Genomic DNA, 10,442 nt, shown 5'->3' with positions numbered 1-10,442 from the left:
TGACCTGTGGATCTCAGGCACTTATGTCTGACTGACCACCATTCAGGAGGCAACAGACTCTTCAGGAAGCCAAGGTGTCTCAGAAGACAACAGCATCAGTGTAAAGTTACAGATCATCGTGGGTAACGCTGTGCCAGGGGCGTGGGCAGGAGCTGACTCTCTCCTTTTGGTTTTCTTTCTTCGCCAACCTCCTCTGCCATTGCTGTCAGGTGCCCGTTCACACAACACTCACCCTCAGTGATGGCTCCGCTAGGGCCTGCCCGAGGAGGGAGGAGGAAGTGCATGGAGTAGAGCCTAAGATTTCTCTCCTCAGTGGATTATCTCTCTGTGTGTGTGTGTCTGTCTCTGCCTTCTCTCTGTCTCTCTTCTCTCTGTGTGTCTCTGTCTCTCTCTGTCTCTCTCTCTGTCTTTGTCTGTCTGTCTGTCTCTTCCTCCCTCCCTCCCTCCCTCCCTCTCTCCAGGGTCTCACTAGGTAGCCTGGAACTCACTATGCAGACTGGGCTGGCCTCGGAATTCACAGAGGTCTGCCCATCTCTGCCTCTCTCTCAGTGCTTAAAGGCATTCACCACACGCATCCTGGCACGGTTTTTCCCAAGAAATCCAGAATTTATCTGTTCACCATGGGTTTCTTCATTCACCCTCTGGGCTGTGCATGGAACTGTTGAGTTTTCTTTGGGACTTGGAAGTTTTAATGCTGCATTCTTCTTCCGATGCTTGGGAAAGACTTTTGGAAAACAAGGTGCAACAGCAGCTAGAAACCAAAAGCAAATGGGCTGGGTTTGTTTCCTTCATGATCTGTGGGCCTTCGAGGAGGCCTTAGAACGTCCACCCTCAGGGCAGCATCCCTTCCAGTAGAAGGTGGGAAATGGAAGGGGGGGTCACTCTGTGGGTATGGGGAGGCAGATGCCGACTATCTTGACTGACAAAACCAGAGGAGAAATGAATAAACCAAAAAAAGACAAAGACAGCAAAACAGAACAGATAAAGTGATCATAAGTGCACAGATAATCTGTGTTTTACATCAAACTTTCTACTAGGGGGCATGGGTTGCCCTGCCTGCCAGCCACAGAAAGAAGATGGTGGGTAGATCCCCCCCACCCCCGAGGCAGCCCATGTCTCCCAGGGCGCCTGCTGGCTCTGACAGGGCTTCCAGTCTTCTGGCTGAGTAGCTTCTTTGGGCTCTATAGGTCTTGTTGCTTCCTCTTTCACAGCCACCCTGTGGCCGTCTGTTTCTGGGGAGCTCTGCCCCAGTAACAACCAGGAAAACCCAGAGACTGAGAATGAGGCCCATTTCCCGGAATCTCAGGTGCAGAGAGGGGAGGGGTGCAGACTTCTCGGACATGGGCTCCCCATTAGCTGAAAAAAAAATGCTGTCATGTGCCTTGCTTTCCTGGTCCGCTCCCAGGATAAGTCATGCAGCAGACACTTCTGCTTGTCCTCAAGGAAGGGCAGGGCTTCCACAGCCTGACCAAGGAGTCTCCCTGATCACACCCAGGACCCCAGAGGCAAGAGGTCTACCTGGGAGGTGCTTCCCCACCCGGGGCTCACTGGTGTGATGGAAGTGCATATCGTTTGTCAGCTTGACAAGACAGAGGACATCTTGGAAAAGATCTGGACACATCTATGAGGGATTTCCTAGGTTAGGTAAATTTAGGTGGGAAGCCTTTACCCTAAATGTTGACTGGGGTCCCTGTTGCATAGAAAGGAGAGGGTAAGCTAAGCATCCATTGCTCTCTGCTTCTTGGCTATGGACACAATGTGGCCAAAAAACTTCTCTCCTGCCTGACCGTCCCAGTTAGACACACAGCATCTCCAGGAACTGTGAGCCAGACAAACCCTTCCATCCTCAAGCTACTTTTGTGAGGTGTTTTGCAAAAGCAACCAGACAAGCATCTGACACAGAGCTCATTTGGCGCCAGCCACAGAGGCTGCATTGGATCCTTAGCCACATAATTCCCGTTGGTGTCTTGTCACCTGAGCGCTTGCAGTCATCTGGAGGCAAGATCTGTCAGTCCAGGTATCTCTTCCTTTCTGAAGCTCACCGCATTGGCACTGTGACTTGGTCACGTGGTCCTTGGCCCACCATGGGGCAAAGTAGCCATTTTATTGATTCCCCCACAGAGCTCATAGGGCATCTCCTTTTCTAAATTGTTTCTCCAGGGTACTCACCCAAGAAATAATAACAAGCACGCCTCTCTGCTGTGTAATTAATAACCCCTAAACTCAACAAGTTGGGATGCTGCTCTGTTTGTTCAGGCTGGCTTCAAACCCCTGGACTTAAGCAATCCTCCTGCCTCAGGTTCCTATGTAGCTGGGTTGTGTACTGCTGTGCCTGGCAGGAGTAGATCGTGTTACTTCACAGTTTCTGTGTGTGGCTGGCTCAGGAACTCTGGTTGGTGGCTCTGGTTCTGTCTCTCCGGAGCTATCTGTGACCTGAGGTTGAGGATTTAACTTCAAGATGGCACACATGGCTGTTAGGGTGGGCTGGCTCTTAGTAGGAAGCTTAAGCTCCTAAGGCATTACTTTAATTACTTAGTGTAAAGTAAGTTTTAAGATGTAATTAGATGAGTACGATTCTGGGCCAGGTACAGGGCAAGGGCAACAGAGGAGGTGGACAGGGACACGGGAGGGAAGGGGAAGAGGCTTTCGGTGAGTGGACTCTTGACTCCAAGAAGCAAGTAGCTCAGTGGGGATTTAAAGGTACCCACAGAAGACACTCAAGATCAAGGAATGGAATTGAACCAGTTTCATGCCCAGAGCATTCCACGGTGGCGACAGAGCTCTAACCTCAGGAGAATCACAACTGGAGCTAGAACAAACAGGACTGGCACCATCTTGCCTGGATTCCTAAAATGGACTGACAGCACCAGGAGTATGGGCAGTGGTGGATTCTGGGAATATAGCAACAGGATCAGATGCTCAACAGTTCTCCCCTCCCTACCCCCCCCCTCCTCTTCCCTCCCTCCCTCCTATATTTACAATACTGGGGACTGAACCTAGAGCCTCATATGCATGGAAGCACTTTACCACTGAGCTACATGCCCATCCTAGTGATTTTTTTTCCTGAACAGGGTCATTATATCAAAAGCCCAAGATAGAGTAGACATTTGAAGGTGGTTCCCGCCCTCCCGAGGAGAGTCCACCCTAAAAGTCTGCAGCACCGGTCCCTGGCTGCGTAAAGGAAGAGGTTGGTTCACCGTGGGCATTCTTCAGTTCTTTTATACCGTGTGGCTCACATTCCAGGTCAGGGTCCGTCATAGCAGGGAAGTCCGTGGGGGACCCAGGGGGAGCTCATCAAAGGTGCACACCAACGCTCACTTTCTCTACCTTACCTCAGATGGAAGCTGGGCCTTGCAGGCAGGCCTCTGGACTGTTGGAGACACCACAGCCAGAGCCCCCTCACTGGAGCCTTGGCCAGGACAGTGTGGCCTTGAAGTATGTGAAGCCAAGTGCCCCCCTCCCCCACACTTGTGGTATGCGAAGCTCTGGGGGCTGAGCTGGGTGAGCATTTTCTGGCTTTGAGAGAGCTCTCTTCTACTAACAGAGAACCTCTCAGGCCAGTCTCCCACCTCCCCAGCGTCCTTGACTTTTGTGTTTGGGCCAGCAGGAAAAAAAGCCCTTGGCTTGGCTCCTTGTCTGTCAGGAATCCAACATTTCCAGGGGGCTTGCTTGGTTTCAAGCAGTGCCCTTGCTTTTCCTCACTGTAGCCCAGCTTTAGCCAGGGTTTCTTGGCTCTGGGTAAGATTGAATGCTCAAGTCTGTGCTGCATTTGCAGCTGCCCTGTCCCTGCTTGGGCGACAGTCTCAGGCCTCCCTGCCAGCCCGGCCCATGCTGCAGGGCCAGCAGAGGCCCTTCATGAGGCTGTCCTGGAGTGTGGAAGGGAGATACCCCTACGTTCCTCCTCCGCCCTGCGTCCTGCCTTCACACCAGCACAGCCCAGGGTGAGCGGAGAGGCACTGGCTTCCGAGAGTACACTAGCCGTCACAAGGCCTAGCAAAGAGTCAAAGAGTGAACTGCCAACCCTAAACAGCCCTGGCCCCAACCGCTTCCAAGTCAGACTGGACCAGCTCAGCACCTGGTGTGGCCTTCATGGAACTTTGCAGCTGATCTTTCCCCACAGGGCTTGGCAAGGCCGTGAAGATCTGGAACCAAAAGAACTCAGCTGTCCTGCAGTGCGCCAGGATCTGCCTGCCTTGGGGCTTCTCCCTCCCTCCCTCCCTCCCTCCCTCCCTCCCTCCCTCCCTCCCTCCCTCCCTCCCTCCCTCCCTCCCTCCCTCCCTCTCTCCCTTCCTCCCTTTCCCCCCCCAGACCTCAAGCTCTACCTGCCAAGGAACTCCTTCCTGGATTCCCCAGGGGCTTTCTGCAGTCCCCCAAGCCACTGCAAGGCCACCAGGCCCTAGAGTCCAAGGGTCAAGAATGAATTTACAGCTTGCTTTGGCGACCCATAGCTGCAAAAGAGTCTGAGCCACGGCTATAGTTTACAGGAACCAGCTGGCCACCAGTTTAGGACAGGAACACAGAAGCAAAGAACTTAGGGACCCCCATGTGTCACCAAAGGTGATCTGTGCATGCCTCCACTCGAGCAGAAGGCTGCACACGAAGGTGCCCTTCTCTCCTTGAGACTGTAAGGTGTGACCCAGAGCTCTGCCTGTTCTGGGGCATCATGGCCTACGAGCAGATAAATACACAGGTGTTTGGAGCCTAAGGAAAGTAAGTGTCACCAGTGTGCAGTTGTCACTGGCTATGGAGGAAAAGAAGTTGTGGGGGGTGTTGGGGTTGGGTGTGGGGGTGTCTCTGACAGTTCTCATCTTTGTTTGGGAGACAAAGCAGGTCATACAAATGCTGCCTTCCATCGTTCAAGGTCAACCTCTACATTCAGCCTCCTTATCCCAGGGCTGCCCAAACCCAAGGACTGACTGACTTGAGCACTACAAAGATGAAGGGCCTCCTTCGACGCTTGGTACCCAAGGAGTTCCCTCATCCTCCAGCAGCATAGCAGGGAGTCTCCCACAGCCTTCATCCTTGACTCACCCACCCGACTGATGGGCGGTCCAGCTGGTCCTGGCCTCAACTACAGACGAGGAAACTGAGTTTCTAGGCCTGCCCCAGGTCTGTGGGCAGGAAAACAGGGGAGCAAGGAGGCCGTGCACCCAGAGCCCTCCGATGCTGCCGAGAACTGCGTGAGGTGACAAGCAGGGGATGAGGCACCCCTGCCCCTAGCACCCACCGGCAGTCCCCAGACCCCAGCTCTAACCCCGTGGCTCCTCAGCCCAGAACTGCGCTGCTATTACTGGGAGCAGGCAGCCTGGTTGCTGAGGGGACGCCGGATTGCGTGTATCCCACGGGGCAGGCAGCCTGGTTGCTGAGGGGACGCCGGATTGCGTGTATCCCACTGTGCTGGCACACTGCGCGGACCTGGGCAGGCACAACGTGGTCTCACATGGTGTCCGCCCAGGTTGGTGTCCAACGAGGGAAGAAACCCACTCCAAAGCAGAGATCTGAAGACACCAGGAACTAGAGGGCGAGGCTAGGAATCACAGCCGGACAAAGTGACAGGGGTTTCTGGAAAGGAAGCTCTGCTTCTCCTCAGCGGTCTAGGAGGCTTCCGGAAGGGTCAAATATGGATGCCCTGTGCTCCCTGATGCGTGCTACCCGGCCCAGGGCTGCCCATAGGCAGGAGTGCGGTCCCGTCAGACCTGAAGTCCTCTCCTCAGCACTGCTCCCCAGCCGGCTGCAGAGCATCGCCAACCATCCAGTGCTTCAGCAAGTCTTGACCTTTGACTTCTGAGACCTTCATCTTCTTCTGTCTGAAGTCTGCTGGCCCTTGGGGAAATCCGCGTCCTCACAGCCATCTCCAAGAGGCCAAGCACCTTGGACCCCAGTATATGGTTCCAAATCCTGGCCCCCTAGGGCAGTGAAAAACTACTTAGCACACAGCATCACGGCACTGCACTCAGAGAGTTTCCAAACAAAGGGAAGGCACCCAAAAGCCCAGTTCCACAATCTTGGCGGCTACTGCAGCTCCCCCCTCCCAAAGCTGCCAGCTGCCCAAGTCCCACCCTAAGGGCTCAGTTTTTTTAAAAACATACTTGGGCATAAACCCAGCTTGTGTTGGACGTGTCATCATCCCTCACCTACAACCTATAAAGTCTCCCTGCTTTAGTTTGGGTGTGTGACTTCTCTGACTTTGCTCTCTGGGACTGGAGAACCCCCAGGAGTTGCTCTGCTCAAATATACCTGTTTTTTTAAAAACACTTTTTCAATGTGGCTTGAGCCGGCTTACTGCATTGGTGGAGAAACTTATGGGTGTGTGTGGGGTGGGGGTGGAGGGGAGAAAACCTATTATCTGTCTGTCCACAAGGAATGAGACACAACACCAGGAATAAAGAAGCCAAGTGAGCCGGAGGTCAGAAGTTCAAGGCCACCCTCAGCTATATATGGGCTCCAGCCACTTGGGCTGCACACACACACACACATACACACACACACACACACACACACACACACAAACAGAGAGAGAGAGAGAGAGAGAGAGAGAGAGAGAGAGAGAGAGAGAGAGAGAGAGAGAGAGAGAGAGAGAGAGATTTTACTTATGCCAGTTAATAGGCTCATCAAATGTGCTGTCTTGTGGTGACAGTCAGGGAGCTGCGTGGCAGAACCAGGGGAATAGGATACATCTTTGTATTGTCTACTACCTAAGAAGGCTCTAACACAATAAGATCATTTTTAAAACTGAAACTGAATGTCATAGAACTCATGCCTGTAATTAATGCTAACCTTGGACAACATAGCATGACTGGCCTCAAAAATAAATAAATAAATAAACAAAATTTAATTTTGTTGTTGTTGTTATTTTGTTTTTTCCAAAGCAGGGTTTCTCTGTGTACTCCTGGCTATCCTGGAACTCTGTAGACCAGGCTGACCTCCAACTCACTGATCCACTTGCCTCTGCTTCCCAAGGGCTAGGATTAAAAGCATTTACTACCACTGCCTTGCACAAAATTAAATTTAAAACTTTTAAGTAGGGCTGGAGATATGGCTCAGCGGTTAAGAGCACTGACTGTTCTTCCGGAGGTCCTGAGTTCAATTCCCGGCAACCACATGCTGGCTCACAACCACCTTGAATGAGATCTGGTGCCCTCCACTGGCATGCAGGCAGAAGACTGTATACACAATAAACAAATAAAATATTAAAAAAGCTTTTAAATAACTTCTGTTCCTTCAGAATGTGTGTCACTAGGCACTGGCCACCACCCTCTTGTTCTGGTCATTCATCGCCCCTGAACACTGCCATGTGTCTGCTTGGTAAGGATGACCTTGAATTCCTGACCTTTCTGCCTCTGCCTCCCAAGTGCTGAGATTGGGGTCAGACAAAAGACCCCGCAGGTAAGGGTGCTTAAGCCAAGCCAGGACCAGTTCTTCAGATAAGAGCTGAGAAATAGGGGGATGGGTGGGAACGACACACCCTTTACCTGGAGCAAGTGCTGGGATTACAGGTGTCCACCACCACACTCCGACAGTGCCCCTCAATCTAAGAGCAGGCAAGACCCCCTGAGGGTGGCTGCTTTCTCTACTCTGCTAAGCTCTGCCTCCAGACAGACCTTTCCTTCTTTTGGAGCATTTATGAGATCTTCGGGTCCTAGGAACCCGTATGGTGGAGGCATCTGGTGGAGCATCACTGCACCTTAGTTAGTGGGTGCTAGCCCTTTCTCCTAAGCCCTTTCACCTTCCCCGCCCTGCCCCCTTCTCCAGGGTTTTACTGTGTAGCCCAGGCTGGACTCGAACTCAAAGCCTCTGGCATTGCGGGCATGTGCACTATACACAGCCTGCTTTAATTTCTTCACAGTACCCACCCACATATAAAACAGTTTGACTTTGTGTCCACACTGCTCTTTCAATTAAAATAGAGAATACTGGGGTAGGGGAGGTGTCTCGCTTGGGAAAGTGCCTGTCATACAAGCCTGAGGACAGGAACCCGGGTCTCCAGCACCAATGTAAAACTGTCACAGCACATATGTAACCCCAGTGGGTTGCAGACTCTGCGTGTGCCGACAGGGTAGATCCCCGGAACTCACTGGTCAGCAGGCCTGGAGGAATCAGCGACTCCATAGTTTACTGAGAGATTGTTCTAGCTCCTTCCTTTGATGATGTAACATGATTCCTGACAAAAGTAGCATAGCAGTGTACAGTGCCATCACTGTAGGGGACCAGGGCAACCAGAACTTGAAGGAGCTGGTCACATTGAGTCTGTCCGCAGTCAGCAAAAGGAGAGGAATGGATAGTCAGAATTAGCTAGCTTCCTCCGTTATGTGCAGCCCAGGACCCAAACCCAGGGAACTACAAAACCACCCATGTCAACGAACTCAATCAGGATAATCTCTCACGGGTTTGGCCAGAGGCCAATCTAATATGATCCCTCCTAGGCGCCTGGAGCTGGGCCTTCTAGGTGATTCCCAATCCTGTCAAGGTGACAATCCACATTGATCATCCCAGGGACATCTCAAGTAGAGAATGATCAAGGAAGACACCAATATTGACACCTGGCCTCCTCAGACATGTCCACCACATGAACAGGTGTGCACCCACACACTTAAATATATATCCACGTCCACGCACATGCTGTTTGAAATCCTGGGCTGGGGCTGTAACACAGTAGTGCCTGGCTAGCGTGTGTGAGGCTCTGAGCACCATCCCTACCACTGCAGCAAATGCGCTGACAAGGGCGACTGTTTGCCTGGCTCAGTCCCAGGACCTGGGGCACTCTGGGCTCAGTGGATTTGACGGAAACACTCGTTGATGTTCGAACTGACTGGAGAAGGAACACCAAACCCAGCTGTGAGGATGGGCTGAGTGTCTCAGGACTGGAGAGGGAAGCCGGAGAGTTCCCTTTATCCCAGGGGCAGGCTGTGGCCAGGAGAGTGGGCAGGGTAAGTGGAAGATAAAATAAACCCTCGCATCCCTGCAGGTCTGTTGGCAGCGCTGCTGAGGAGGTCGGATAAAGGAGCAGGGAATTCCTAGCAAGGGTTTCAGGATGATCGATAGGCGGTAGGCTATCCCCGGCGTCCTTAACGAAGCTCCCTCTCGTGGGAGCCCAGGATTTCAGAAGACAAAGACATTCACGAGAGTCTGAGATCCGCGGGAAACCAGGGATTGGTCCCCTCGGATTTCAGATGTGAGGGAAGCCCATTACCCAGCCTTATAGGGACCAGCACTGAGTCCCTGTTTCCGAAGGTCTCCCTAGGCAATTAAGGACTTGCTGGCAGCGCGCACAGCAGGCGCTCACACACGCAGACTGGAGCCCAGCGTCCCAGCCCCGCGCGGCACACGCCGCTCACACGCGGGGCTGCGTCCTTTCTATTCATCCTGTGGCGCATCACAGGCTTCTACAGACCCCACCCCAAGGATGCCTTCCTAGCCCCTCCACCCAATTCCTAGTTCCGCTGTCAGGGTTGAACAAAAGGCCTGCGGAGTGGCATCCTGAGTTAAAGGTTTTTTTGTTTTGTTTTTAACTCTGCCAACCCCGGGAGGCTCCGACGGTGGGAGAATGGTGACTGAGACCTCTCCCCAGGCTGCTGAGGTTTGCATTCGCCTCTGTCCCCGGGCCTTCGTCCCGATTCGTGACCATCCTCCTCCCCCCGGGGGGCGGAGGGGGTTCTCTGTGCAGCCATGGCTGTCCTGGTACTCTGTGGACCAGGCTGGCCTCGAAACCAGCGATGAGCCCTGGGTTTAATGGCGCGCGCCTCCCCGCCGGGCTTTGTTTCCCTTTTTTAAGGACAAGTTTCCAACCGGACACTCCCCAGGATGTCCCCAGAGGACTCCCAGAGGTCCGGATGACTTTTCGCGGTGTGGGACGGGAGCCATTCCCATCGGGTCTTCCCTACAGCTCGGTTGAGACATCCTGGCCCAGGACTGGTAGGGGAGGGCAGCGGGGGGGGGGGCGTTCTGGAACAAATCTGCATTGGTACACAAACCCCGCTCGGCCCACCGGGCGTTAAAGTTAGCCTCACCTCAACCCGGGCTAAATTCTCCACCAGAGATCGAGCTGGAAGAGAAACGCGCTGGGGAAAGAGCCAGAGCTGCAGACGCTGTATTTAAAGAGCACGCGCGCGCGCGCGCGCGCACACACACACACACACACACACACACACACACACACACACACACACACACACACACACACACACACACACACACAGTCGCCTGCCAGCCGCTTTTCAAAGCGGCGGCTCAGCGCCCTCTGGCGGCCGCGAGGGCCCTTGCGAGCCCGGCACGCCCGCTAGCCATGCGCCCAAGAGCCCTCGGAGCCCGTGCAAGGCAGATGGATGGGAAGTGCCCACTCAGTTCTGGGAAACGCCAAGGGCCAAGGAAAGGGCCCTCCCCAAAGGGAAGCCCTGGTTTCACTTTTGTTTTAGTTTTTCCAGACAGGGTTTCTCTGTTTAGCC

The 10,442-nt window shown here is 53.5% G+C and overlaps 1 long non-coding RNA gene across 1 annotated transcript; it reads right to left on the bottom strand.

Annotated features, from left to right (window-relative positions):
* Positions 1-3,035: 3,035 nt before the first annotated feature.
* LOC110340941 lies at positions 3,036-10,096 on the bottom strand. Its single transcript, XR_002382793.2, has 3 exons — positions 10,008-10,096; positions 4,323-5,906; positions 3,036-4,142 (listed from the first exon to the last, which is right to left on the bottom strand). It is a non-coding gene; the product is annotated as an uncharacterized LOC110340941 (long non-coding RNA).
* Positions 10,097-10,442: the final 346 nt, after the last annotated feature.

The sequence above is a fragment of the Mesocricetus auratus genome, unplaced genomic scaffold (assembly GCF_017639785.1).
Source record: "Mesocricetus auratus isolate SY011 unplaced genomic scaffold, BCM_Maur_2.0 Super-Scaffold_100029, whole genome shotgun sequence".
Classification (NCBI taxonomy): Eukaryota; Metazoa; Chordata; class Mammalia; order Rodentia; family Cricetidae; genus Mesocricetus; species Mesocricetus auratus.
Note: the sequence above shows the minus strand (reverse complement) of the source record. Positions and strands in the feature narration are given on the sequence as shown.